At 44.6% G+C, this 24,365-nt stretch overlaps 1 long non-coding RNA gene and 2 other non-coding genes across 3 annotated transcripts; 1 reads left to right on the top strand and 2 right to left on the bottom strand.

The window, feature by feature from the left end:
• Positions 1 to 7,140: 7,140 nt before the first annotated feature.
• Positions 7,141 to 20,993, bottom strand: LOC117075530. Its single transcript, XR_004434027.1, has 2 exons — positions 20,571 to 20,993; positions 7,141 to 7,727 (listed from the first exon to the last, which is right to left on the bottom strand). It is a non-coding gene; the product is annotated as an uncharacterized LOC117075530 (long non-coding RNA).
• On the top strand, positions 7,802 to 7,875 carry TRNAN-GUU. Its single transcript has one exon. It is a non-coding gene; the product is annotated as a tRNA-Asn (tRNA).
• On the bottom strand, positions 20,352 to 20,515 carry LOC117076881. The gene has a single exon (XR_004434513.1). It is a non-coding gene; the product is annotated as a U1 spliceosomal RNA (small nuclear RNA).
• Positions 20,994 to 24,365: the final 3,372 nt, after the last annotated feature.

Here is a 24,365-nt window from a genome sequence, read left to right as displayed (position 1 = left end):
ACAAAAACAGAAAAAAGAGAAAAAAAAAGAAAAGAAAGGTTTTGACTACCTGAGTGGCCTAATTTATATAACAAGGCCACCTTTGCTAGCCAAACCAAACTAAAAAAGCAATGGTTGTCACCTCACACCCAGGCTGCAGTTCAGTAGCTAAGGTTCTGCCCATTTTTTCACCATGACAACCTGGGCTCGATTCCTAAGTCAGTTTCTTTCCAGTTTGATATTTGTGTTACTTTTGAACATTTTTTCCAGGGATCTTTCTTAGCAGGATCTTTGTTGGGCTTCACCCCAGCTATTACAGAACAGCTTGACCGAATTCAAAATCCAGAAGGTCAGAGGGTATCCTGGGAAGATGGTGGAATGAGAAGCACCTGGAATCTAGACAACAACTGTGCCGGCAAGATCTGTCTGATGTAAATATTTCAGAACTCTGGAGCCTACTGAAGGCTTGCAACTTCCAGAGGAAGGCCCAGATGGTAAACTGTAGGTAATTTCAGCCAATTTCAGTCCTTAGCACAATAGCAGCTACCCAACACTACCCCCAAGGCAGTCAGCTTGTGTTCCTACGGTAAGCTGCACACATCTTTCAGGATCCAGAATGGGCAAAAAGGATGCTGTCTCCAAATATTGGGGGTCTGGGCCGGGTGCAAGGGCTCATGCCTGTAATCCTAGCACTTTGGGAGACCGAGGTGGGTGGATTACCTGAGGTCACGAATTGAAGACCAGCCTGGCCAACATGGTAAAATTCCGTCTCTACTAAAATTAGCCAGGTGTGGTGGCAGGCACCTGTAATCCCAGCTACTCAGGAAGCTGGGGCACAAGAATCACTTGACCCAGGAGACAGAGGCTGCAGTGAGCTGAGATCATGCCACTGCACTCCAGGCTGGGTGACTGAGCAAGACTCCATCTCAACACACACACACACACACACACACACACACACACACACACATACATATTGGGGCTCTGTTCCCTAATGGCTGACTGCAGCACAGAGACAAAGAGGCTGGAAGCTACTGTTGTACCTCCCCCCATTGTAGCAAGCTCCTCAACCCAAGCTGAAGCAACTTCCAGAAAGTTTAAAGGGATGGTTCCCTTTTTTCACTCTCCCTCAAGTTTTCTCTTTTTCCCCTTTTGGGAGTCAGACATTAAAGGATAAAATATTCAAGAATAGCTGCATATACAGGTAAAATTAGGGAGTGACCACACACCCAGGGAAAGGTTCAGGCTCAGAAAACATCTGTGAAGACCACAACTTTATACCTCAGGCTGATCCTCAGCATAGAGACAACCTACAATAATCAAAAAACAAAACAATAACAACAACAAAAAAAGCATACCCTGAGGAAGGGGGAAAATCTAATTTCTAGAGTTAACCACACTAGTAGATTCAAATGTCCAGTTTTCAACAACAATAAAAATAAATAAAAATTTAAAATGAACCAACAGAAATTTTTACTAAAAAATGCCTGATAGTCAAGTTAAGATTAGGTCCTGGAGGGGGAAAAATGGAAAGAAAAGTAATAGATAATTAAAGGAAAAAAAAAAACCTGCTGGAAGTTCTACTTGACAGACTTTAAAACAGCTGTCTTAAAGGTGCCCAAAGAACTAAAGGAAGATGTAGCAGAAGACAAGAAAATGATACATGAACAAAATGAAAACAAAATAAATAAAGAATAAAAAATGAAAAAAGAAAAAAAAAGAAGTGCTGGATCTGAAAAGTAAAATAAGTGAAATAAAAAATTAGAGGGATTCAAAGTCAAATTGAAGAAAGCTGAGCAGGCAGAAGAAACAATCAGTGAACCCGAAGATAAGGCAATGGAAATCATCCAGTTTGAGGAACAGAAATAAAAAATGATTGAAGAAAAGTGAACAGAGCCTAAGTGACCATCAAGTGGACCAACACATGCATTGTGGAATTTCTTTGTTGTTGTTGTCGTTTTTTGAGGGGATTGGGGGATGGAGTTTTGCTCTTGCTGCCAGACTGGAATGCAATAGTGCGATCTCAGCTCACTGCAACCTCTGCCTCCTGGGTTCAAGCAATTCTCCCACCTCAGCCTCCCAAATAGCTGGGATTGCAGGCATGTACCATCACACTTGGTTAATTTTGTATTTTTAGTAGAGGCAGGGTTTCTCCATGTTGGTCAGGCTGGTCTCAAACTCCTGACCTCAGGTGATCCTCCCGCCTCGACCTCCCAAAATACTAGGATTACAGGCATGAGCCACCGCACTCAGCCTTGCATTGTGGAATTTCTAAGGAAGAGGGAGAGAAGGGCAAGAGAGAATATTTGAAGAAACAATGACTGAAAACTTCCCAAATTTGATGAAAGACATGAATACAAACACAGTAGCCTAACAAACCCCAAGTAAGAAAAACTTAAAGAGACCTACACCAAAACAAATTATAATCAAACTTTCAAAAGTCAAAAACAGAGAATCTTTAAATCGGTAGAGAAAAGCAACTGGTCACATGCAAGAAATCTTTAATAAGATTATCAACAGATTTCTCATCAGAAACTTTGGAAGCTAGAAGGACAGGAAATCAAAAGCTGCCAACAGCCAGGAGTAGTGGCTCACGTCTATAATCCTAACAATTTGGGAGGCCGAGGCAGGTGAATCACTTGAGGTCAGGAGCTCAAGACCAGCCTGGCCAACATGGCAAAACCCTGTCTCTACTAAAAATATAAAAATTAGCCAGGCATGGTGGTGGGTGACTGTAGTCCCAGCTACTTGAGAGACTGAGGTGGGAGAATCACTTGAACCTGGGAGGCAGAGGTTGCAGTGAGTCGAGATCGCACCACTGCACTCCAGTCTGGGTGATAGAGTGAGACTCTGTCTTAATAAACAAACAAACAAATGAATAAGTAAAAGCTCCCTATGAAAGGGAAAAGGATCAATAAATGGGTATTCCAGAAAGTCAAAAGTCACACAAATATCAAGACGAAATAAACTGGTTCCCTGACTGGAAATTGAACCCAGGCTATGGCAGCAAAAGCACAGAACTTTAAGTACTGAACTGCAAGGTAGAGCAGACTTTACTGTGAATCCTGGAAGGGATCCAGAGCACGCAGTTTGAGCTTATGAAGAATTTTAACTGTTTTGGGTCAAATTTTGCTCTTCAATTTAGTCAAGAGAAATTTTTTCCCTACATAACACAGATAATATTGTCAAGAGAATTTTTAAGGGTAGCCATGACACTAGTATGTGCCTTTCCTTTAATCTGATCTTCCTATCAATTGTTTAAAATAAGAGATCTCTAAAATCTTTTTTTCTCTTTTAATTCAGGTGTCTAATTTAAGGGATCCATCTTCAGTCCACTGGCAACTAGAATATCCAATGGTGTAATTATTCCAATAGCAATTCAACCAAATAGCCTCTTTGTGGAAAGCCCAGGATGTCATTTTCCAGGTTAACTTCCTGGGAAGGTTACAGAACAGGCAACCCCAAAGATTCCCCTCCAAGAAAAAAGTTCAATGTAAGGAGTAGGCCACAGATGGTTAAGAGTGATGTTTGCCTCCAGTAACCCACAAATTTTGGGGGGCTTCCAGTTACAGACCTGTGAATCTGTGATACCAGGTAGGCCCTCTTGGGATTGAGCTTTCCTGGGACTAACCAGGCAACAAAAGTTGAGACGACAAAAGCCTTGAAGGGATGGGATTTCTTAAGACAAACCCCAAGAGCTTGACGTAGAACAAAAAGTGTGCTCAGGTTCCCAGCCATTTTCAGACAGGCCCACCTAGTATGACTTGAAAGTTACCACCTCTTACCAGATAGGGGAAACCAAGAGAAAGTGCTCTCACTTGGTCACAAGTCAAGCTCTCAAGGACATCAAATAAGATGAGAAGGAACCTCAACCAGTACCCCCTTTTATGACAGAATAACACATAGAGACAAAGACGAACAGACAATTTCTGGGAAGAAAGGGATTAAACAATATGAATTGGTACCACAAAGTACCAAAAAGCACACCAGAGTCACTACACCCAAGACTAGTCACACAAATCCTTTTCTCCCATTAATGAAGATTTTGGAGAGGGAAAAGAAACAGTAAATTTTCCTGTCCACTTGATCAGATTCCACACAGAGAAGGAGGCTGGGAGCCTGGCTGGTAAAAATTTATTACCCTTATGACACCTGATCAGATCCTGGGTTCTTCACTGCAGCTTCCAGAAGAGCAGAGCTTTGCTATCCTGCTTACAGCTCCAAAACTGTAGGGGCCCATGGAAACCCTCCCTCTTAACCCTCTGAAATTTCACTCAAAAATCAAGTCACAAAAGGCAGATTAACTGGAGAAAAGGCATAAGATGTATTGACATGTACATGGGGAGAGCCACAGAGTGATTACCCTACCCTACCCACAATGGGATGCAGAAGCTTATATACCATCTCGAGGTAATAGAATGAATGAGGGCTCAAAGCATGGCCAAAGCCAGGTGCTATCAGAGTTAGAGGTATATCCATTTATTGTGGGCAAGACAGGTTGTGGGAGGGAGAGAATAGGAGGCTTAGCTAGCAAAGTTGGTCTTAATATGTAAATGAAACCTTACAGGTAGCAGCTCTCAGAGAGAATAAACCCTAAAAGTTTCTTTCAGACCTTTACAGGTGTCAGACTCTCAGTTCATCTTTCCAAGATCTGGGCAAGGAAAGGCTTGGCTGCATCAATGCAGAGTCTCTACAGATGCAAATCTCCCCAACGAAAGGCAACTTTGCAGGGCTACTTCTGCAGCTGGCTTTCTGAACAGACATCTTAAAATACGTCAAAGAAATGTACTTGGGGGTAAAATATTTTTAATTCCTTCACATCTACAGCCTGATGCACCTGCCGTTTCAAAGCACCATTGTTGGTGACAACTTCATTCCTCCCTACACTCAAGCCAAAAAAACAGGTTCTCCTTGGCCGGGCGCGGTGGCCTGTAATCCCAGCACTTTGGGAGGCCGAGAGGGGCGGATCACGAGGTCAGGAGATCGAGACCATCCTGGCTAACACGGTGAAACCCCGTCTCTACTAAAAAATACAAAAAACTAGCCGGGCGAGGTGGCGGGCGCCTGTAGTCCCAGCTGCTCCGGAGGCTGAGGCAGGAGAATGGCGGGAACCCGGGAGGCGGAGCTTGCAGTGAGCTGAGATCCGGTCACTGCACTCCAGCCTGGGAGACCGAGCGAGACTCTGTCTCAAAAAACAAACAAACAAAACAAAACAAAACAAAAAAACAGAGTATCCTTGAGGCTAGTCTTTTTCTCATAGCACACATACAATTTGTCAGAAAAATTATGTTTCCTGTTTGGTTAATTATAGACTTTGATCGGCCCAATCTTTCTCTTTCTTGGTCTCTGAATTTTGGCAAAGGAGTCTCCTGATACAGGCAAGATTGATTCTAATGACAAGGCTCAAAACCGTCAGACATTTAAGAGCCTTAATCTCGGGTCAGGGTTTGGGCCGCCCTTGAACCTTTTCTTTGGGTCTACTCGTCAAAATCAGCCTGGCCAGGCCTGTCTTCAAGGCCCAGGGGCAGGGCCAGGTCCTCCCGATGTTTCTTGAAGCTTCTCCCGCGGGTCGGCAGCCACCCTCCCCTTTCCTGTGACCTGCAGAGACGCTTCAGGCGGCATTTATTCAATTTGCTAGGAGCCCAGGAGGCGCAGGTGCGAGGTGACTCTGTGGTTCCCACCGCACCCGCCGCCCTCCTTGGTCCTCTCGCTGTCTCTGGCAGGCAGTAACGTTCCGGGTGAGCGTGGGCTTCGAAGATACCCAACCAGGGAGGGACCGGTAGGGAAGGGCACCGGCCCCTTAGGTCCTTCGCAGTAGGGATCCGAAAAAGGTTTGAAGAGATAGAGAGGGAGAGGTGGAAGTAGATCAAAGGGAAAGAAAGAAATCCTAGGAGATTTCCTATCTGAAGGCACCATGAAAAGAAAGTCCGCCTCCTCTGCGTCGGGTCCTCACGTTGCTGGTGAACCAAGTTCTGGTCTCTATTGGAGACTAAATCAGTTGACTTTGGCTTGACTCCTAGTGAAGAAGCCACGATTTGTCCTCCCCTATTTAGCTCTTGATCCTGAAGCACTTGATTTTCTCTCCCGGGAGAAAATCCATCTTCGATGGATTCCAGGGATGTAACTGAGAAGTTTGTTTTTAATGCACTTACTTGAAGTAAGAATATTTTAAAGTATTTTTGCAAAGAAAAACGTTTCCTTTTGCACTGAAGACATTCAGATGTGAGGAAAATCACTCGGCTGGGGAAAGCAAATGCTGTCGAGAATGTCTCACAAACACAAATTACACGTCAGCAGGTAGGTTTGACCCTCAGATTGGGCACATTTTAAGCGCACTGTTGGTGGAACTTAAGATGAATCTAGGACATTCATGATTAATATTTTTAGTTTTTTAGTACAATTTAATATTTTAATTTTAAATACACATTCTGAAAATTATATAACCAGCACAAGAAACCGGCTTTATGCCATATTTACAAACACAGGAAAGAAAGATGATATTTTAAATGACAATGCTTCATAAATGGCAACATTTTTAAAGTACCTAGACAAAAAAAGTTAACCTAGAATTCTATGCTAAAATAAAATTTCTAAACTGTGAGTGAAATAAGGACATTGAAAAGCATACAAAAGCTAAAAGAATTCACGAAACCACACTAAAAGAAATCTTAAGAGTCCTCCAGGCAGAAGCAAAAGGATCCCAGATAAAAATGTGGGCCTATACAAAGAAACCAATGTTGGAAATGGCCTTTAGAAAGTATGTACTACACGTTTTCTTATAATTTAAATCTTTTAAAAATATTTGACATAATAAATAAAAGTAATAATAATGAATCCCAAAGCTTATAATGCATAAAGTAAAAATACATAACACTAGGATAAAGGCCAGAAGGGGAGGTATAATGACACTTGAAAGCAGACTGTGAGAAATTAAAGATGTATCCCAGAAACCGTAAAGCAGCCACTGAAATGAGAAAAGGGTTATAGCTAATAAAGCAACGAAGGAAAGAAAATGGAATGAAATAAAAGCTATGTAAACACTATGCTGGAACAACTGCTCTCCAGGCCTCCACCCTATAGAAATATACCAGTGGGCAATGAGAAGTGTACAAGAATGATGCCTGCAGCATTATTTGTAATCATAAAATAATAGAACCAATGTAATTTTAAAGATATATGAAAAAGGTTTTATTTATTTATGTAACAGACAATTGAACAAACAAACAATGGAAGCAAGTCCTTTGCCAAAAGGAACACAGAGGGTCATGATGATGCTACTCCTCTAAGGATTTCAGGGTTCCCAGACGCCTAGTGCCAGACCCTGCTCCTCGCAAGGGGACCCACGAGCGACCCTCACCACCATCCCTGCCCTGGTAGAGCCCCCGTGCGGAACACAGGATCTGAAGATGGCAGCGGAAGCGCCACAGCGGCCCCGAAAGCGACTGGGCAGGGTGGGCACAGGCTCCCTCACCGGATGAAGGCGGAGCAAAGAACGGGAGAACCATCCCGGGAGCCCACCGGGCGTTCAGTTTCATTTGGCACCCGAGGAGGCTCGGGCTGGGTCGCCGACTGGGGAGTTTCTGGGGGCTTCTGAAGAAGGAAACGGGCAGGGCCGGCGAAGGTCATTCGGCTCTCCGTCTGGCTCCAAAATCTCCTAACACGCAGGTGTCCGACGTGACCAGGGCGACTCACCGCTCTAATCTCTCAGATTTTCCAAGGCCTTGCTCAGTAGTCCTGCCGGGCGGGCCCTGAGAATAGAAGGGAGGGAGGAAGTTCAGTGAATGCACCCTTCCTATATTGCCCAGTAGAGTGAGTAGTGCTTGTCTCTGTAGCGCAATCGGTTAGCGCGTTCGGCTGTTAACTGAAAGGTTGGTGGTTCGAGCCCACCCAGGGACGCTTAGTTGGAACTTTTAAAGCATGAACGCATTGTCAATCACTACATAAATGGGGAAGATTTTATCTTCCCGGAGTACCAAGCCACTAATTTATGACTGATCCATGTCAAAGGCCGGCCCACCTCCCCGACCAGATTTTTTTTTTTTTTTTTTTTTGAGACGGAGTCTCGCTCTGTCGCCCAACTGCGCCCGGCTTATTTTTTGTGTTTTTAGTAGAGACGGGATTTCACCGTGGTCTCGATCTCCTGACCTAGCGATCCGCCTGCCTCGGCCTCCTAAAGTGCTGGGATTACAGGCGTGAGCCACCACGCGCGGCTACCCGACCAGATTCTTAACTGGGTATCTCCTGAAATGCCGGGTTTACACCAGTGTAACTCAGGAATCCTGAAATAGAGAACTAGGAACCCACTTCTGGTGTGATAAAATTCTAATTCAGTCCATTCTACGCTTAAACGAGTAATTTATGTGCCTCCATTTTTTTCATATTTTAGTAATAGGAGTCCAGTAGTATCTCCAGGATGTTAATGGATTTACTGATTGCTCTATCAATAATGTGACCAGTGGAATCACTCATCATGTTAGTGATCCTCTCCATCATTTTTTGAAAACAATATTTTTTCCTCAGTTTGTGCATTATTTAACCCTTTTCAAAAATGTTTTTGTTAGCCAGGCACGGTGGCATGCACCTGTAATCCCAGCTACTGGGGAGGCTGAGGCAGGAGAACCGTTTGAACCTGGGAGGTGGAGGCTGCAATGAGTTGAGATCACTACACTCCAGCCTGGGCAACAGAGTGTGACTCCATCTCAAAAAAAAAAAAAAAAGTCTTTGAGATGAGGTTGGTTTCATGGTTTTAGGATTACAAAGAATGCTGCAGTCAACATTCTTGTACACATATCTTTGGTCATTGTGGAAATGTCTATACCGCAGATATTTCTATAGTGTAGAGAACTGGATGCGCCATTGCTACATTATAGTGTTTATATAATGCTTCTAATTTGAGTACATTCTGCAAATGTATCTTTCACGGGAGCAGTACCTAATAATATTCCAATATGAATATTTATAAGAGGAAAAATGTGCAGATGTGCAATTGAGCTTCGTGCCTCTCCATGGGGCCCATGTTCATAAAATGGTGGCATTAGCAATCATCTGAGAGTGGAGTTTGTTGCCCTCTAACGTCAAAAGCTGAAGCAGAGGATATGAAAACCCTCACTGCACATCCTCTGTAGTCTGGCTAGAATCATTCCTAGGTCAGTGGTCTCTTATCAGGAGGGAATGCTGCTTGGTTGCTTTGTCAAAACCACAAAAGGGAGGGAAAGCATCAGGCTGTTGGTTGATAACAGTGGTGAAGCAAGTCTTTCCTAAGGTAACCCTTAGGAAAAAAAAATCCTAATTCTTAACCAGATGGTGCCGTGCAGTTCCAGGCTCTTGGTGTCCCAAACAAAGAACTGTACATGGCACACACAAAGCAGCAAAGCAAAGCAAGTTTATTAAGCACAGTAACGCTCTCAGAGTGGGGAGAGTGGGCTGACCTCTGGGAGATGAGATCAGTATTAGTTTGGTGTACTTTGGGTCTTTTTATGTGTGTTTATTTTTCTTCTCTTCACAAGGTTGCCTCCCTCATCTTTAGCCAGTGTTTGCCTTTAGATTGATAGGTGGGTTGCTTAGTTACTTTGGCCCTTGTGTGCTTGCTTCTTGCCTCCATCCCATAATTTTTAGTACACACATGAGTTTTAATGAGCTGATTATCACATGAAGTCATGTTAAGGATACTTTTTTTCTCGAATGCACATGTCTATCTCTGAGGAGCTGCCCCTTTACTGGTTTGGATCTTGCCAGCCATGAGGTCCTTGCTTGCTGTTTTTTGTTTTTTTTTTCTTTTTTGACAGAATCTCTCTCTGTTGCCCAGTCTGGAGTGCAGCAGCACAATCTTGGCTCTCTACAACCTTCTCCTTCCGGGTTAAGTGATTCTCCCACCTCAGTCTCCCAAGTAGTTGGGAGCACACGCTCACACCACCACCCCCGGCGAATTTTTTGTATTTTTAGTAGAGATGGGGTTTTACCATATTGGCCAGGCTGGTCTCACACTCCTGACCTCAGGTGATTCACCCACTTTGGCCTCCCAAAGTCCTGGGATTACAGGTATGAGCCACTACACCTGACCAAAAAAGAATTTTAAAAATTATTCTTTTAGGCCAGGTGAGGTGGCTCACACCTGTAATCCCAGCACTTGGGGTGACCAAGTGGGTCAATCCCAGCACTTGGGGTGACCAAGGTGGGTCAATCACGAGGTCAGGAGTTCGAGACCAGCCTGGCCAACATGGTGAAATCCCATCTCTAGTAAAAACACAAAAATTACCCAGGTGTGGTGGCTGGTGCCTGTAAACCCAGCTACTTGGGATGCTGAGGCAGGAGAATTGCTTGAAACCAGAAGGCAGAGGTTACAGTGAGCAGAGATCACACCACTGCACTGCAGCCTGGGCAAAAGAGCAAAACTCCGTCTCAAAAAATAAAATAAAATAAAATAATAAAATAAAATATTCTTTTAGCCGGGCAAGGTGGCTCACGCCTGTAATCCCAGCACTTTGGGAGGCCGAGGCAGGCGAATCATGAGGTCAAGAGACCGAGACCATCCTGGCCAACTTGGTGAAACCCCTTCTCTACTAAAAATACACAAATTAGCTGGCCATGGTGGCAGGCACCTGTAATCCCAGTTACTCAGAAGGCTGAGGCAGGAGAATCGCTGGAATCTGGGAGGCGGAGGTTGCAGGGAGCTGAGATCACACCACTGCACTCCAGCCTGGTGAAAGAGCGAGACTCCGTCTCAAAAAAAAAAAGAAAAGAGAAAGAAAAATTATTCTTTTAAACTTGTGTCATGGTCAGCACAGTGGCACATGCCTGTAATCCCAGCACGTTGGGAGGCTGAGGCGGGCGGATCATGAAGTCAGGAGATCGAGATCATCCTGGCTAACATGGTGAAACTCCGTCTCTACTAAAAATACAAAAAATTAGCTAGGCGGATCGAGATCATCCTGGCTAACACGGTGAAACCCCGTCTTTACTAAAAATACAAAAAATTAGCCAGGCGTGGTGGTGGACGCCTGTAGTCCCAGCTACTCAGGAGGCTGAGGCAGGAGAATGGTGTGAACCCAGGAGGCGGAGGTTGCAATGAGCCAAGATGGCACCATTGCACTCCAGCCTGGGCAACAGAGCAAGACTCTGTCTCAAAAAGAAAGGAAAAAAAAAGAAAAAGAAAGAAAGAGAGAAAGAGAAAGAAAGGAAGGAAGGAAAGAAAGAAAGAAAAAGACGAGGAAGCTACTGATAGTCCAGTATGGTACACTGTGATAGACTGAAAAAAATGGTGGTTATATTTTGCAGCTTCTCTCATCAAGAGAGTCTATTTCTCCCCTGTTGAATCTGGGATTGGCTATGTGATTTGCTTTGGGTAAATGTTGCTGTCTTCCCAAACCTGACAGAAGAGAGGCTTGCACATGGGGGGATTACCTGCTTTTTGCTTCATTTGAAATCCTGAGACCATGATCTGAAGATCCCCCCCAAGCAAGCCTGCTGGAGAGATCACATGAAGAAAAAGATCCATGCATCCCACTTGTTCCAACCAATCCAGCTATACCCCAGATGTGTGAGTCAGGCCATCCTAGACCATCCAGCCCCAAATGAATTAGCTTGGACCAGAAGAATGTCCAGGCCAAATCACAGAATCACTAAAAATAATAAATTATTGTTATTCTGAGTCAATAAGCTTGGGATGGTTTATTATGCAGCAAAAGTGTATCAAAAGGGTGACGCTAGCTGCCGGAAATAAATATATACCTTTAATTTTATATGCATGAACATCTTTGGGATGATACCTCCAAAATATAAATTCCTATATTGAAAGAGCACACTGAGTACCCAGCATGGCGGATGAAAATAGATCAGGAAATTTCAAAATAGTAGCAACAGGTAGAAGATTCTATAAGCTTTTGGGAGGGGAGATGGGAGAACAGTTTAAGGCAAACAACAAAGAATCAGAATGGCATCCATCTTCTCTACGCTGTTGAGGCGCCCTAGTCTATAACCATCAGGAACAAACCTATAGTCAAACCTGAGTATCCTGACTCATTGCAACAGAGGAGACAGCAAACACTATGGGGAAACTGTGGGACAATTCTTCCTTTGGGAGTCTCGATATTTTTATCTAGAAAGTGGGAGGAATGGTTGCAGGACTAAACACATAATTGGTAAAGAATCAACAGTCTGGACAGGCGAGGTAGCTCATGCCTGTAATCCCAGCACTTTGGGAGGTCGAGGTGGGCAGATCACGAGGTCAGGAGATCTAGACCGTCCTGTGAATGGGAAAACCCCATCTCTACTAAAAATACAAAAAATTAGCCGGGCGTGGTGGCAGGCGCCTGTAGTCCCAGCTACTCGGGAGGCTGAGGCAGGAGAATGGCGTGAACCCGGGAGGCGGAGCTTGCAGTGAGCCGAGATCGTGCCACTGCACTCTAGCCTGGGCAACAGAGTGAGACTCTGTCTCAAAAAAAAAAAAAAAAAAAAAAAGAATCAACAGTCAATACAAAAGTTAGCCAAGCATGGTTGGGCATGCCTGTAATCCCAGCTACTTGGGAGGCTGAGGGAGGAGAATCGCTTGAACCCAGGAGGCGGAGGTTGCAGTGAGCTGAGATGATGCCCCTGCACTCCAGCCTGGGTGACAGAGACTCTGTCTTAAAAAAAAAAGACCAGCCGCAGTGGCTCATGCCTGTAATCCCAACACGTTGGGAGGCCGAGGCGGGCGGATCACAAGGTCAGGATCCTGTTCAAGATCAGCCTGGCCAATATGGTGAAACTCCTTCTCTACTAAAAATACAAAAATTAGCTGGGTGTGGTGGCGGGTGCCTGTAGTCCCAGCTACTTGGGAGGTTGAGGCAGGAGAATCGCTTGAATCTGGGAGGCAGAGGTTGCAGTGAGCCAAGATTGCACCACTGCACTCCAGCCTGGCCACAGAGCAAGACTCTGTCTCAAAAACATAAAAAATAAAAAATAAAATAATTAACAGTGACTATTAGTAGCTGGGAAAGAGGGATATTTGATCATATTATGGTTTGAACAGTGCTCTATTTGTGATCAAATATGATTGTGAAATAGTCCTTCTTTTATCTTGGTGAGAGGGTAACTTTGATATTGGTGTTATGAAATTTTTAGTTTTAACCAGAGAACATCATGGCCTAGGTGTTTGTCAGACCAGCTCTAGCTGACAGCAGGAAAGGGTTACTTTTTTCTTTCTCAGAAACGACTATGGAAAACAGTAAACAGCAAGGGCCCAGCGCGGTGGCTCACGCCTGTAATCCCAGCACTTTGCAAAGCCAAGGGAGGAGGATTACTTGAGGTCAGGAGTTTGAAACTGTAGCAGGAGGAGTCCTAGACAAAATCCCTCAGACACCTGATCGTGGAAGGTAAGAGCTTTGTTCAGGTGAGAGCACTGGCAGACTCACGTCCTAGAAACGGAGCTCCCCGAATAAGTAATTCCTGTCCCTCTTAAGGGGCCGTGTGAGGGGGGGTCACGATCGATTGAGCAAGAAAGGGGTACGTGACTGGGAGCTGCATGCACCGGTAATCAGAATGAAACAGAACAGAAAAGGGAGTTTCATAATGCTTTTTTATACAATGTCTAGAATTTATAGATAGCGCAAGTGGTGAGCTCAGGGGTTGAATTTTAACAATCAGGCCGGAAATGTGCCGCCCGGTTGTCTGACCATGATTTTCACTTCTGTCCATTCTTTCAACTCCACTTTTTCAGCAAACAAGAAATTAAGAATAAGACAATATGAGGAGTGGTCTCCTCTCTCAAAACCAGCTTGGCCAACATGGCGAAACCTCGTCTCTACTGAAAACAAAAAAAGTAGCGGGGTGCTTGTAATCCTAGCTACTCCAGAGGCCAAGGCAGGAGAATCGCTTGAACCCGGGGATGGAGGTTGCAATGAGCCGAGATCCCGCCGCCCCACTCCAGCCTGGGCGACAAAGAGAGGCAAGACTCTGTCCAAAAAAAAAAAAAAGCAGTGCCTCTAAAAATCTGAGAGAAATTATTTCAGCCTATCTATATCTCTGTCTAGTAAAATATCAATTAAGTATATGGGTAAAATAGATGTTTTCAGACATGCAGTGTCTCAAGAAGTTTATTTCTAAGGTAACTGCTTTATAGGAGGTTTTGGAGGATATGCATCATCAAAAGGAAGGAGTGAGTGAGGAATGAACCCCCTTGAGATCCATGAAGCAGGGGATCTAACAAAAGAGAGAGGCAATGGAAATCCCAAGATGGTGTAGTAAAGAGCGATATTATGATAACAGCTGTGAGATAAGCCTGAAGAGCAAGTCATCCAGAATGGAGCAGGTGGAAATGTGCCAGGAAAAATTTCTTTCTTTCTTTATTTTTGTTTGTTTGAGAAGGAGTCTCGCTCTTTTGCCCAGGCTGGAGTGCAATGGCGCAATCTTGGCTCACTGCAACCTCTGCCTCCCGGGTTCAAGCGATCATCCTGCCTCAGCTTCCCGAGTAGCTGGGATTACAGGTGCCTGCCAGCCTCGGTTTCCCTAGGAGCTGGGAGTAGAGGCACCCGCCACCATGCCCAACTAATTTTTGTATTTTTAGTAAAGACGGGGTTTCACCACACTGACCAGGCTGATCTCGAGTTCCTGACCTCAGGTGATCCACCTGCCTGGGCCTCCCAAAGTGCTGGGATTACAGGCATGAGCCACCACACCCAGCCAGGAAAAATTTCTTGAACAAACATACAAGCAAGCAAACCAACCAAAATGATTGTGTGTTTCTATGTATTGATGGGAGATTTACAGAAACGGGGAGAAATTGGCTAGTATTAAGTAATAAATACATGGAAAACTAACCAAATGGAAAAATAAGATTATTATTGCCAAGGTAAATACTGTAAAAAAAAAATCACTATCTAGAAGCTAGGAAGAGGACTCTCATCAAAAGCCAAACTTGCTGGCATCTTGGACATCTCAGCTTCCAGAACTGTGAGAAATAAATGTTTAAGTCACCCAGTAGATAGTATTTTGTTACAGCAGCCTGAGATAACTAAGACATCCAAACCTCTGAAACAATCAATAAGACTTTACCTAACTCTAGGTATATCTATTTGAAAATCCACCCTCTATTTCTATTTTCTTAGCTTTAAAGAAAACTTGAGGGGTGCTATGGCAATAGGTGTAGGGACCACTGCAACAGAATCTTGCAGTGCAGGAGAGAGATTGGACTCAACTTGTATTTCTGTTTCTTATAACATTTTCTTTAGCTACTTGCCTATCCAGTTCACCAGACAGTGTTTCATAGCAAGTACCATGTACCAGCATAGACCAAACAATTCCACAAAAGCAGTAGCCAATATCATTAAGTTCCAACAATAAAAACCTAAGAATGCAATCTCTCCTCTTGTTGCCACAATAAAATAAAAAGATCCATTATATAAAGTCTCAATTAGGTAAACATTTAAAATCTCCCCTTTTCAATTTTTATTTAGCTAAGGACCAAATATGTGCCAAAGTAAAGGTCCTCCTCTGGAGGGTTAGGTCTGAGTTCTTCTTCAGCAGCTGAAGTCCAGGCTCTCTGTCACAGGAACAGTGGGAACACCCATTGTCAGCACTTTTACAGTCAGGTGAATCCAACCTCAAGTCTCTTGTGAACCACTTTCCCAGAATTCCCAGGGGTCAGGAGAACAAAGGAGAACAGCGTAGCACCAGTTCCTTACCTGTAAGATTCAGGGCTATTGTGAGACCAGCAAGCAATAACATTCCCCAAACAAAAGTGAAGAGTTTGTGCTGCTATTAAATGTCAGATAGTGTGGCCAAGGAAGGAGCATTCTCTTAGGGTGTGGGAATATGACTAGGCCCAACTTCATTAGAGGTCAATTAACCATCAATTAGAAAAATTGGAAAGGCACAAATACTCTGACCAGGCAAGTCCATCTCCAGAAGTCTGTTTTAGGAAATCCTTGCACAAATGATGAAAGGTATTTGTATAAGGATGTTCTCTGAGTTACTTTTTATAAGAATAAGCATTAGACACAATTTTGTGTCCATTAACCAAGGGCCATTTAAATATATACTGATTCATCCATACCATAAAAAGATAAGCAGTTGTTTAAAAGGCTGAGGTAAAATATGAAAGTTGTGATGATGATGCTACTGAAAATAATTACAGCAACTAACATTTAATGAACATTTATTAGGTGCTTATATGCTTTATGTGTATTTCTCATCAAATGTGTAAACCAAAAGTAAAATTCTAAGGCCCCCCAATCATCTGAATGGACCCCTCCTCTAGGTCAAGGGCATTCCAAGGTTAACCTGAAAAACTAGTTCAGGCCATGATGGGAAGGAGAGGTTGGACATGCCTCTGTATACCCTCCTTCCTTTTGGAACTCAGGAAAAGCCAACCAGCATTAACATCAACACAGACCTTAAGTCTGATGAGAAACATTTATAATCTGTTCTCTCTGAAGCCTGCTACCTGGAGGCTTCATCTGTATGATAAAACCTTGGTCTCCACAACCTCCCTATCTAACCCAGAAATTCCCTTCTGGAATAATGATAACTCTTTCAACCAATGGCTAATCAGAAAAATTTTAAATCTGCCTATGACCTGGAAGCTCCCCACCCTTTGAGCTATCCTGCCCTTCCAGATTGAAGCAGTGTAAATCTTACATGTATCAATTGATGTATTCTGTCTCCCTAAAATGAATAAAAGCAAGCTGTACCCGACCACCTTGAGCATGTTACCAGGACCTCCTGAAGCTGTCACTGGTGCCTCCTTAACCTTGCAAAGTAAACTTTCTAAATTTACTGAGACCTGTCTCACATACTTTTGGATTCACAAATGTTAGATTAATCCATGAGGGAAGCATTATTTATTTATTATTATTATTATTATTATTATTTTGAGATGGAGTCTGCTCTGCCACCAGGCTGGAGTGGCAGTGGCGAAATCTCAGCTCACTGCAACCTCTGCCTCCTGGGTTCAAGTGATTCTCCTGCCTCAGCCTCCCAAGTAGCTGGGATTACAGGCACCCGCCATCATCCCGGGCTCATTGTTGTAGTTTCAGTAAAGATGGGGTTTCACCATGTTGGTCAGGCTGGTCTCAAACCTCAGGTGATCTGCACACCTCATCCTCCCAAAGTGCTGCGTTTACAGGCGTGAGCCACCACGCCGGCCAAGGGAAGCACTTTTTTTTTTTTTTTTTGGTGCTGTTTTTTATAGACGAAGAAGTTGAGGTACAGAAAATTCAGTAATGTTTTAAAAGTCACGTCGTGAACGAATCAAGATTTCAACCCAGAAATTGAGGCTTTACCACAAGTGAAGACTGCGGTTTTCTTGAAAGTTTTCAATTATTGGGAGTTTTGGATTTCCAGGAATGTGCAATTGTAAAAACCCAGCTTCAGGAAGTGATGAAATAGGTGCGGTGGATATGGGGTAAGCTCTGAAGCCCCAGGCTCAGGCTCTATTGAAAAATTACTTTTGCTGAAATATTCCTGTTTTTAGGAGCTTCCATGGAACTTCAGCCTTCGCGCAGCATATTTTGGCATCCGATTTAAAGCTAGTAGAGGTCCGGAGGATTCCCAGGATTAAAGTCTTTTTTTTTTTTTTTTTTTTTTTTTTTTTTTTTTGAGACGGAGTCTCGCTCTGTCACCCAGGCTGGAGTGCTGTGGCCGGATCTCAGCTCACTGCAAGCTCCGCCTCCCGGGTTTAGGCCATTCTCCTGCCTCAGCCTCCCGAGTAGCTGGGACTACAGGCGCCCGCCACCTCACCCGGCTAATTTTTTGTATTTTTAGTAGAGGCGGGTTTCACCGTGTTAGCCAGGATGGTCTCAATCTCCTGACCTCGTGATCCGCCCGTCTCGGCCTCCCAAAGTGCTGGGATTACAGGCTTGAGCCACCGCGCCCGGCCAGAATTAAAGTCTTTAAACAGAAAGTGTGAATCTTGCCTAAGTAAAAGCTGCTGTCTCTGGGTGGGCTTGAACCATCAACCTTTCAATTAACAGCCAAATGCGCTAACTGATTGCGCCACAGAAACTCTAATGGGTTGTGTCTTAAACTCATTTGCTGATACCAGAAATGGCTTTTTAACCTCTGGCTGCAGATAATCTCATATGTTTGTGGCCTGTCCAATCCTGTGCACTCCGGAAACCCAGAACACGGGAGACAATGAAGCCAAGAGTCGATTCTTTGGGCACATTTGGACATTCTACCCGGCCAGAGTCAGCTGGGGGACTCCAACAGCCAAACGGCCGCCTGCTCCTCACCACCTGCTCCGCACTGCTTCCCCCGCCTGCTCTTCACCGTCTCAAAAGTCGCCGGCCCCTCCACAGGTGACAATTGCAGCCTCTCCGGCGGAAGTCACTCCCTTTCCCATTCTTAGTCCCGCTTCACACCTTGAGCTCACAGTCATTTCCTCCCGGCCTGGGCCAGCGGACGCGCGCGTGGGAAGGACCAGAACCTGTGGTGTCCTCACCGCGCAGCCCTCGGGCCTTCAGAGGTGGAATCCACCACACAGGGACCTGGAGTTTGCACAGGCTGCAGCCCAGAGCCCAGAGCCAGCCTAGCACCTAGTAGGCGCCCAGTAAATGCTCGGTGAAGGAAGGCATTCCACAGCAGGGTTTTAGGAGAACCATGAATTCCTGTGTGAACATTAAGCGTTTAGTGCTACTAGGAAGTCTGGAATATGGAGACCTTAACTGTTTCTCAAAGGCAGCTGTTCTTGTATTCCGACAGCTAGTTTAGAATTCAGCAAAGGTCCCTGCCCAGTGCATCCCACCTCTGGAGACCAGAGGATGGTGTGGTTTGGGGCACCGCGGGTTCTGGTCTTTCCCACGCTCACGTCCACCAGCCCAGGCCCAAAGGAAATGGCTGTGAGGGCAAGATGTGAAGATAGTTACAAATACCAGTTAGGGCCAGCGACAGTTGCAGAAATGAGGACTTATAATAGTTATGAGTATTTCTTCATTATTTTGAGATAAATACATTTGGGTACATATTAACCAATACTTTTCTTGAGAATTCTCCTCGTCCATCATCCTAGCTAGGGTATTCATCAATAGTTAACTTTTAGAAATCTCAATATTTAGGTTACAGGATAGCAAATACGGAATGTGATCTAGCTAAAAAAGGAGTGAACATCATTAAAAGACAAATGAAAGACTATCCTGTTGGGGAAAGGGTTGGCATATTTTCACTGAATAAGTATGATTTTCCTATTGTCTTTATATGAACCTTAAGTATGGTTTTACAAGGAGGAAAAAAGAGGAAGAAGAAGAGAAAAAAGAGGAAGAGGAGGAAAAGAGGAGGAGGAGGAAGGTGTACGTTTATGCCACCTTGAGAAGAAGTGAACTGTGGTGGATTTGTAATGTGTCAGTTTTGCTAAGCTTAATGCACGTTTCCCAGATTTGCCTCTTTAGATAGCTCTGGGTTAGCCTGGGCCACAGGAGACATTTGGAAGATAGAATTCAACTGGCTGTTATACGCTTTTGTATACTGGGAAGGGCAGTGTTACAGCTCAGGCATGATCTTCAGCTTCCCTGACCCTTGGACTGGTGGGTGTTTTGCTTCGTGATCTAACATTAAGGTTAGAAACTGCAGGATTCCAGATGGGTTTTGTTACATCCAATCTGGTTTAAGTTCCCATATTACTAGGAAAGCTTTAGGGTGCTTCAGGAAAACAGTTTTTAAAAAATCAAATTTGGAAAATATCAAATGGAATTATAGGCAATAAGCATAACCCAGTGGAACCATGAATCAAACTCTCTAAAGCAGGGTTGTCTAAATTTTGGCTTCCTTGGGCCACACTGGGAGAAACAAAAACAAACAAAACAAAAGAACACTAACTGCAATTGAACTGTGCCTGTAAAGCTTGTAAACAAAATATGTCTGTAAAGCCTGCAAACAGGCTGGGTGCGGTGACTCAGGCCTGTAATCCCAACATTTGGGAGGCCCAGGCAGGAGGATAACTTGAGGTCAGGAGTTAAAGACCAGCCTGGCCAATATGGTAAAACCCTGTCTCTACTAAAAATTCAAAAAATGAGCGAGGCCTAATTTTTTGGTGGCCTGCGCCTGTAATCTCAGTTACTCGGGAGGCTGAGTATTCTCTGAAGCAGGAGAACAGCTTGAACGCAGGAGACAGAAGTTGTAAGCCGGATCCCGCCACGCATTCCGGTGGACTGTCTGCTGTTAATAAATATTTACAACTGACTCCATAGGGAAAAAAGAAACGCTTACTTTTATTTCTATAGAACAAAAAGATTAGTTTAGACGGGTCCACCATATTTGCCCCCGCTGATAGACTGCTGGGTAACATCCATTAGTCCCTGTATAACAAACACAAATGAAAACCTGCTTGTTAACTTGTAAAGTAAGAGTAATGCCAAAAAGTCGTTTTCACAACAAAGTAATATCTATTCTTAAGACAAACAACCCAGGGGAAAGCGCGAACGCAGTCCCCCACTACCACAAATTATGCAGTCGAGTTTCCCACATTTGGGGAAATCGCAGGGGTCAGCACATCCGGAGTGCAATGGATAAGCCTCGCCCTGGGAAAACCACCTTCGTGATCATGGTATCTCCCCTGCCAGGTAAGTATGAGCTTCGGAATCGCCTTCCCGCCACAGCCTCATAGTCTCCGCCTTTACACGCACGGTCACTTGCCCCGCGCACTCCCGAGTCCTTCTAGCCTTGACAGACAACTAGGACTCTCAGGTCCGACCAGCAGTCCTGAACCCGCTCCCAAAGCACGGGAACTCCTTCGTGGCGAAGCAGCAGGTGGGGAAGCAGCAGCCCCTGCGCTGCCTCATCTACATAGAAATCGCCCTCTCCGTGATGTCACCGACAGCGCCTTCCCGTCCCCGTCTGCTCTTCCGCTTCACCCTCCGCCACTCAGCGGACCAACCCGCTGCCGGAGCCGGGGGAGGTGACTTATGGCTCTTCCTTCTTGCCCTTCTGTCCCCGCCCCTCGTCTCCGGCAAAGAAGCGGGTACTTAATCTGTGTTCTGTGGAGGTCCCCTTTGGCGGCCAGCTGGAAGCCTGTGCACCCTTCTGCAAATACTAGCTTTCAATGAGCAGACTAAAACATTTAGGATTACAAAGGAAACGAATTCCTTTCAAACCTGGTTATCTTTGTGATGTGGCACTGTGTGCATATCTTCGTTAAAACGCATCAAAGGCTACTGCACTCCACCCTGGGCGACAAGAGGTGACTGTGTCTCAAAAAAACAAAAACACTCCTTCCTTCCCCCCGCCAAAGCATTAGACGTCAAGGTTGGCAGGGATGTCTGTTCTCTTGAAAGTTCAATATCAAAATACTTGGAAATTAAACTAAAATAGTAGAAGCAAGAACAAAAATTAAGTTGAAGATAATGTCAAGAATATTTCCCAGGAACCAAAATAAGAATGTAAAAACAGGAAAGAAAAATTCAGGAAGGTAAATGTCCAAGGTCCAAACGCGGTTAGCATGCATTTCAGAAAGAGGATAGAAAAAATCAGTACAATTCAAAACACTTTCCATACCAATAGGTTGAAACTACAGTGAATTTAAACTATTGAATAATGATATTGAACTTTCAAGAGAACAGACATTCCCGCCAGTCTTGACGTCTAATGCTTTTGGGAGGAGGGAAGACGTTTTTGTTTTTTTTTTGAGACACAGTCACCTCTTGTCTCCAGGGTGGAGTGCAGTGGCCTTTAATGCGTTTTAACCAAGATGTGCACATGGTGCCACACCGCAAAGATAACCAGGTTTGAAAGGAATCGGTTTCCTTTGTAATCCTAAACGTTCTAGTCTGCTCATTGAAAGCCATTATTTGAAGAAGGGTGCACCGGCTTCCAGCTGGCCGCCAAAGGGGACCTCCACAGGACACAGTATCGCTCCTTTGCAGGAGACAAGGGGCGGGGACAGGAGGAAAAGAAGTACCCGCTTTGTAGGAGTACACAGAAGTATCCCCTTCTTTGCAGGAGACAAGGGGCGGGGACAGGAGGGAAAGAAGGGAGAGGCATAAGTCACTTCCCCTGGCTCCTGCAGCGGGTTGGTCAGCTGAGTGCTCCTGTCTTGTAAGCAGTTCTTGTTTCGTATTTTCACTGTCTCTGACACTATTAACTGTACAATTTTTTTCTTCTGTACACAAAAAAAGTTTGTTTCAATAGTGAAGTATGGGTCGGGTGTGGTGGCTCACGCCTGTAATCCCAGCACTTTGGGAGGCCAAGGTGGGTGGATAACCTGAGGTTAGGAGTTCAAGACCAGCCTGGCCAACATGATGAAACCCTGTCTCTACTAAAAATACAAAAATTGGGCGGGCTTGGTGGTGGGTGCCTGTAATCCCAGCTGCTCAGGAGGCTGAGGCAAGAGAACTGCTTGAACGCAGGAGGCGGTGGTTGCAGTGAGCCGAGATCGCACCACTGCACTACAACCTGGGCTACAGAGCGAGACTCCACCTCAAAAAAAAAAAAAAAAGAAAAGTGAGGTATGTGTCTTCTACAGTATACTCTTCCAACTTATCAGATTCTGTCATTGACATAAGATGTTGCATTGTTACTTGTGTAAGGAGTTTAACACTACTACTATATATAATATATATGTAATATATTTTATATATATATAACACTACGGTTTATTAAAACAGCTCAGTAAACAGATGCCCCTGATGTTCCAACAAAATAACCTACTATTATTAGAAACCAAATAAGCTCCTCCTCCTATGAGGAAGAAAGTAAACAACTTTTGGCTTGGCACGGTGGTTCACGCCTATATTCCCAGCACTTTGGGAGGCTGAAGCGGGTAGATCACTGAGGTTAGGAGTTCAAGACCAGCCTGACCAACATGGTGAAACCTCATCTCTACTAAAAATACAAAAATTACAGCGTGCCTGTAATCCCAGCTACTCGGGAGGCTGAGGCAGGAGAATCGCTTGAACCTGGTGGGGGGGAGGTTGCAGTGAGCCGATATTACCCCACTGCACTCCAGCCTGGGCAACAGAGTGAAACTCTGTCTTAAAAAAAAAAAAAAAAGTAAACAACTTCTGGAACAGTTTGAAAAAGCAATTTAAGTGAAAATGAAACCAAAAAGGGTAAAAAGAAAAAAGAGTGAATTGTAGGCCGGGTGTAGTGGCTCATGCCTGTAATCCCACCACTTTGGGAGGCCGAGGCGGACGAATCACGAGGTCAGGAGATCGAGATTATCCTGGCTAGCACGGAGGAACCCCGTCTCTACCAGAAATACAAAAAAAAAAAAAAAAAAAAAATAGCCCGGCGTGGTGGTGGCGCCTGTAGTCCCAGCTACTCAGGAGGCTGAGGCAGGAGAATGGCGTGAACCAGGGAGGCGGAGCTTGCAGTGAGCCCAGATTGCACCATTGCACTCCAGCCTGGGCAACAGAGCAAGACTCCATCTCAAAAAAACCAAAGAAAAAGAAAAAGGAGGGAATTGTGGGAAATAACCTATATGTGATGGTCTATTTTCAATTCTAAGTGGCTTGGTATAGGTTTAGGCAGGCTACCTGGAAATAAAGAGATAAAGAAGCAGAATGTGCTGAGCCACCCCTCCACCTTCCTTCTTTCCCTTTCATTCAGCGGCCAGGTGTCTACCAGAGGGGCCCCCCTCATATACCCCCTCCCCACTCCACCAAGAAATTTAGTTTAAGCTAGCTTGCAACACAGATAATTGTACCCTTTCTTGTCAGCTAAGTGCAGCCACTAGGGCCATAAGTCAAATGTTTGAAAAGTCCTGAGACATTCATAATGCATTGTGGGCTGCAATAAAATGCAGCAGAAAGACCCTAAAGAATATACTTGAAGAACAATCAATAGGTGATGTCTGGGAAGATTGTGACCCGCTACTACTCAGGCTATGAGGAACTGGGGAGGGACCTGTGCACTAGGGCATAAATTGCTTGTTGAAACTGTGCTGGGTGTGCCTGCATGCCAGACACCCGATCTTGCAAGACCGTCATTAAAAGTCTCACTTTCACTGTTCACCTGGTCTCTGAGTTCATTGTTTGGGTGTAGACGGGTGAATTTGTTTCTTACAAACTTGATTGGATGGAAGGATACAAAGTATTGATCCTGGGCGTGTCTGTGAGGGTGTTGGCAAAGGAGATTCACATTTGAGTCAATGGGCTGGGGAAGGCAGACCCACCCTCAATCTGGTGGGCACAATATAATCTGCTGCCGATGAATATAAAGCAGGCAGAAAAACACGAACATGCAAGACTGGCCTATCCTGCCAGCCTACATCTTTCTCCTGTGCTGGATGCTTCCTACCCTGGAACGTCAGACTCCAAGTTCTTCAGTTTTGAGATTTGAACTGACTCTCCTGCTCCGTAAGCTTGCAGACAGCATATTGGTCCATATTGTGGGACTTTGTGATTGTGTAAGTTAATACTTAATAAACTCCTTTATATATCTATCCTATTAGTTCTGTCTCTCTAGAGAACCCTGACTAATTC

This window comes from Trachypithecus francoisi, unplaced genomic scaffold, assembly GCF_009764315.1.
Source record: "Trachypithecus francoisi isolate TF-2019V2 unplaced genomic scaffold, Tfra_2.0 Lachesis_group5, whole genome shotgun sequence".
NCBI classification, from domain to species: Eukaryota; Metazoa; Chordata; class Mammalia; order Primates; family Cercopithecidae; genus Trachypithecus; species Trachypithecus francoisi.
Note: the sequence above shows the minus strand (reverse complement) of the source record. Positions and strands in the feature narration are given on the sequence as shown.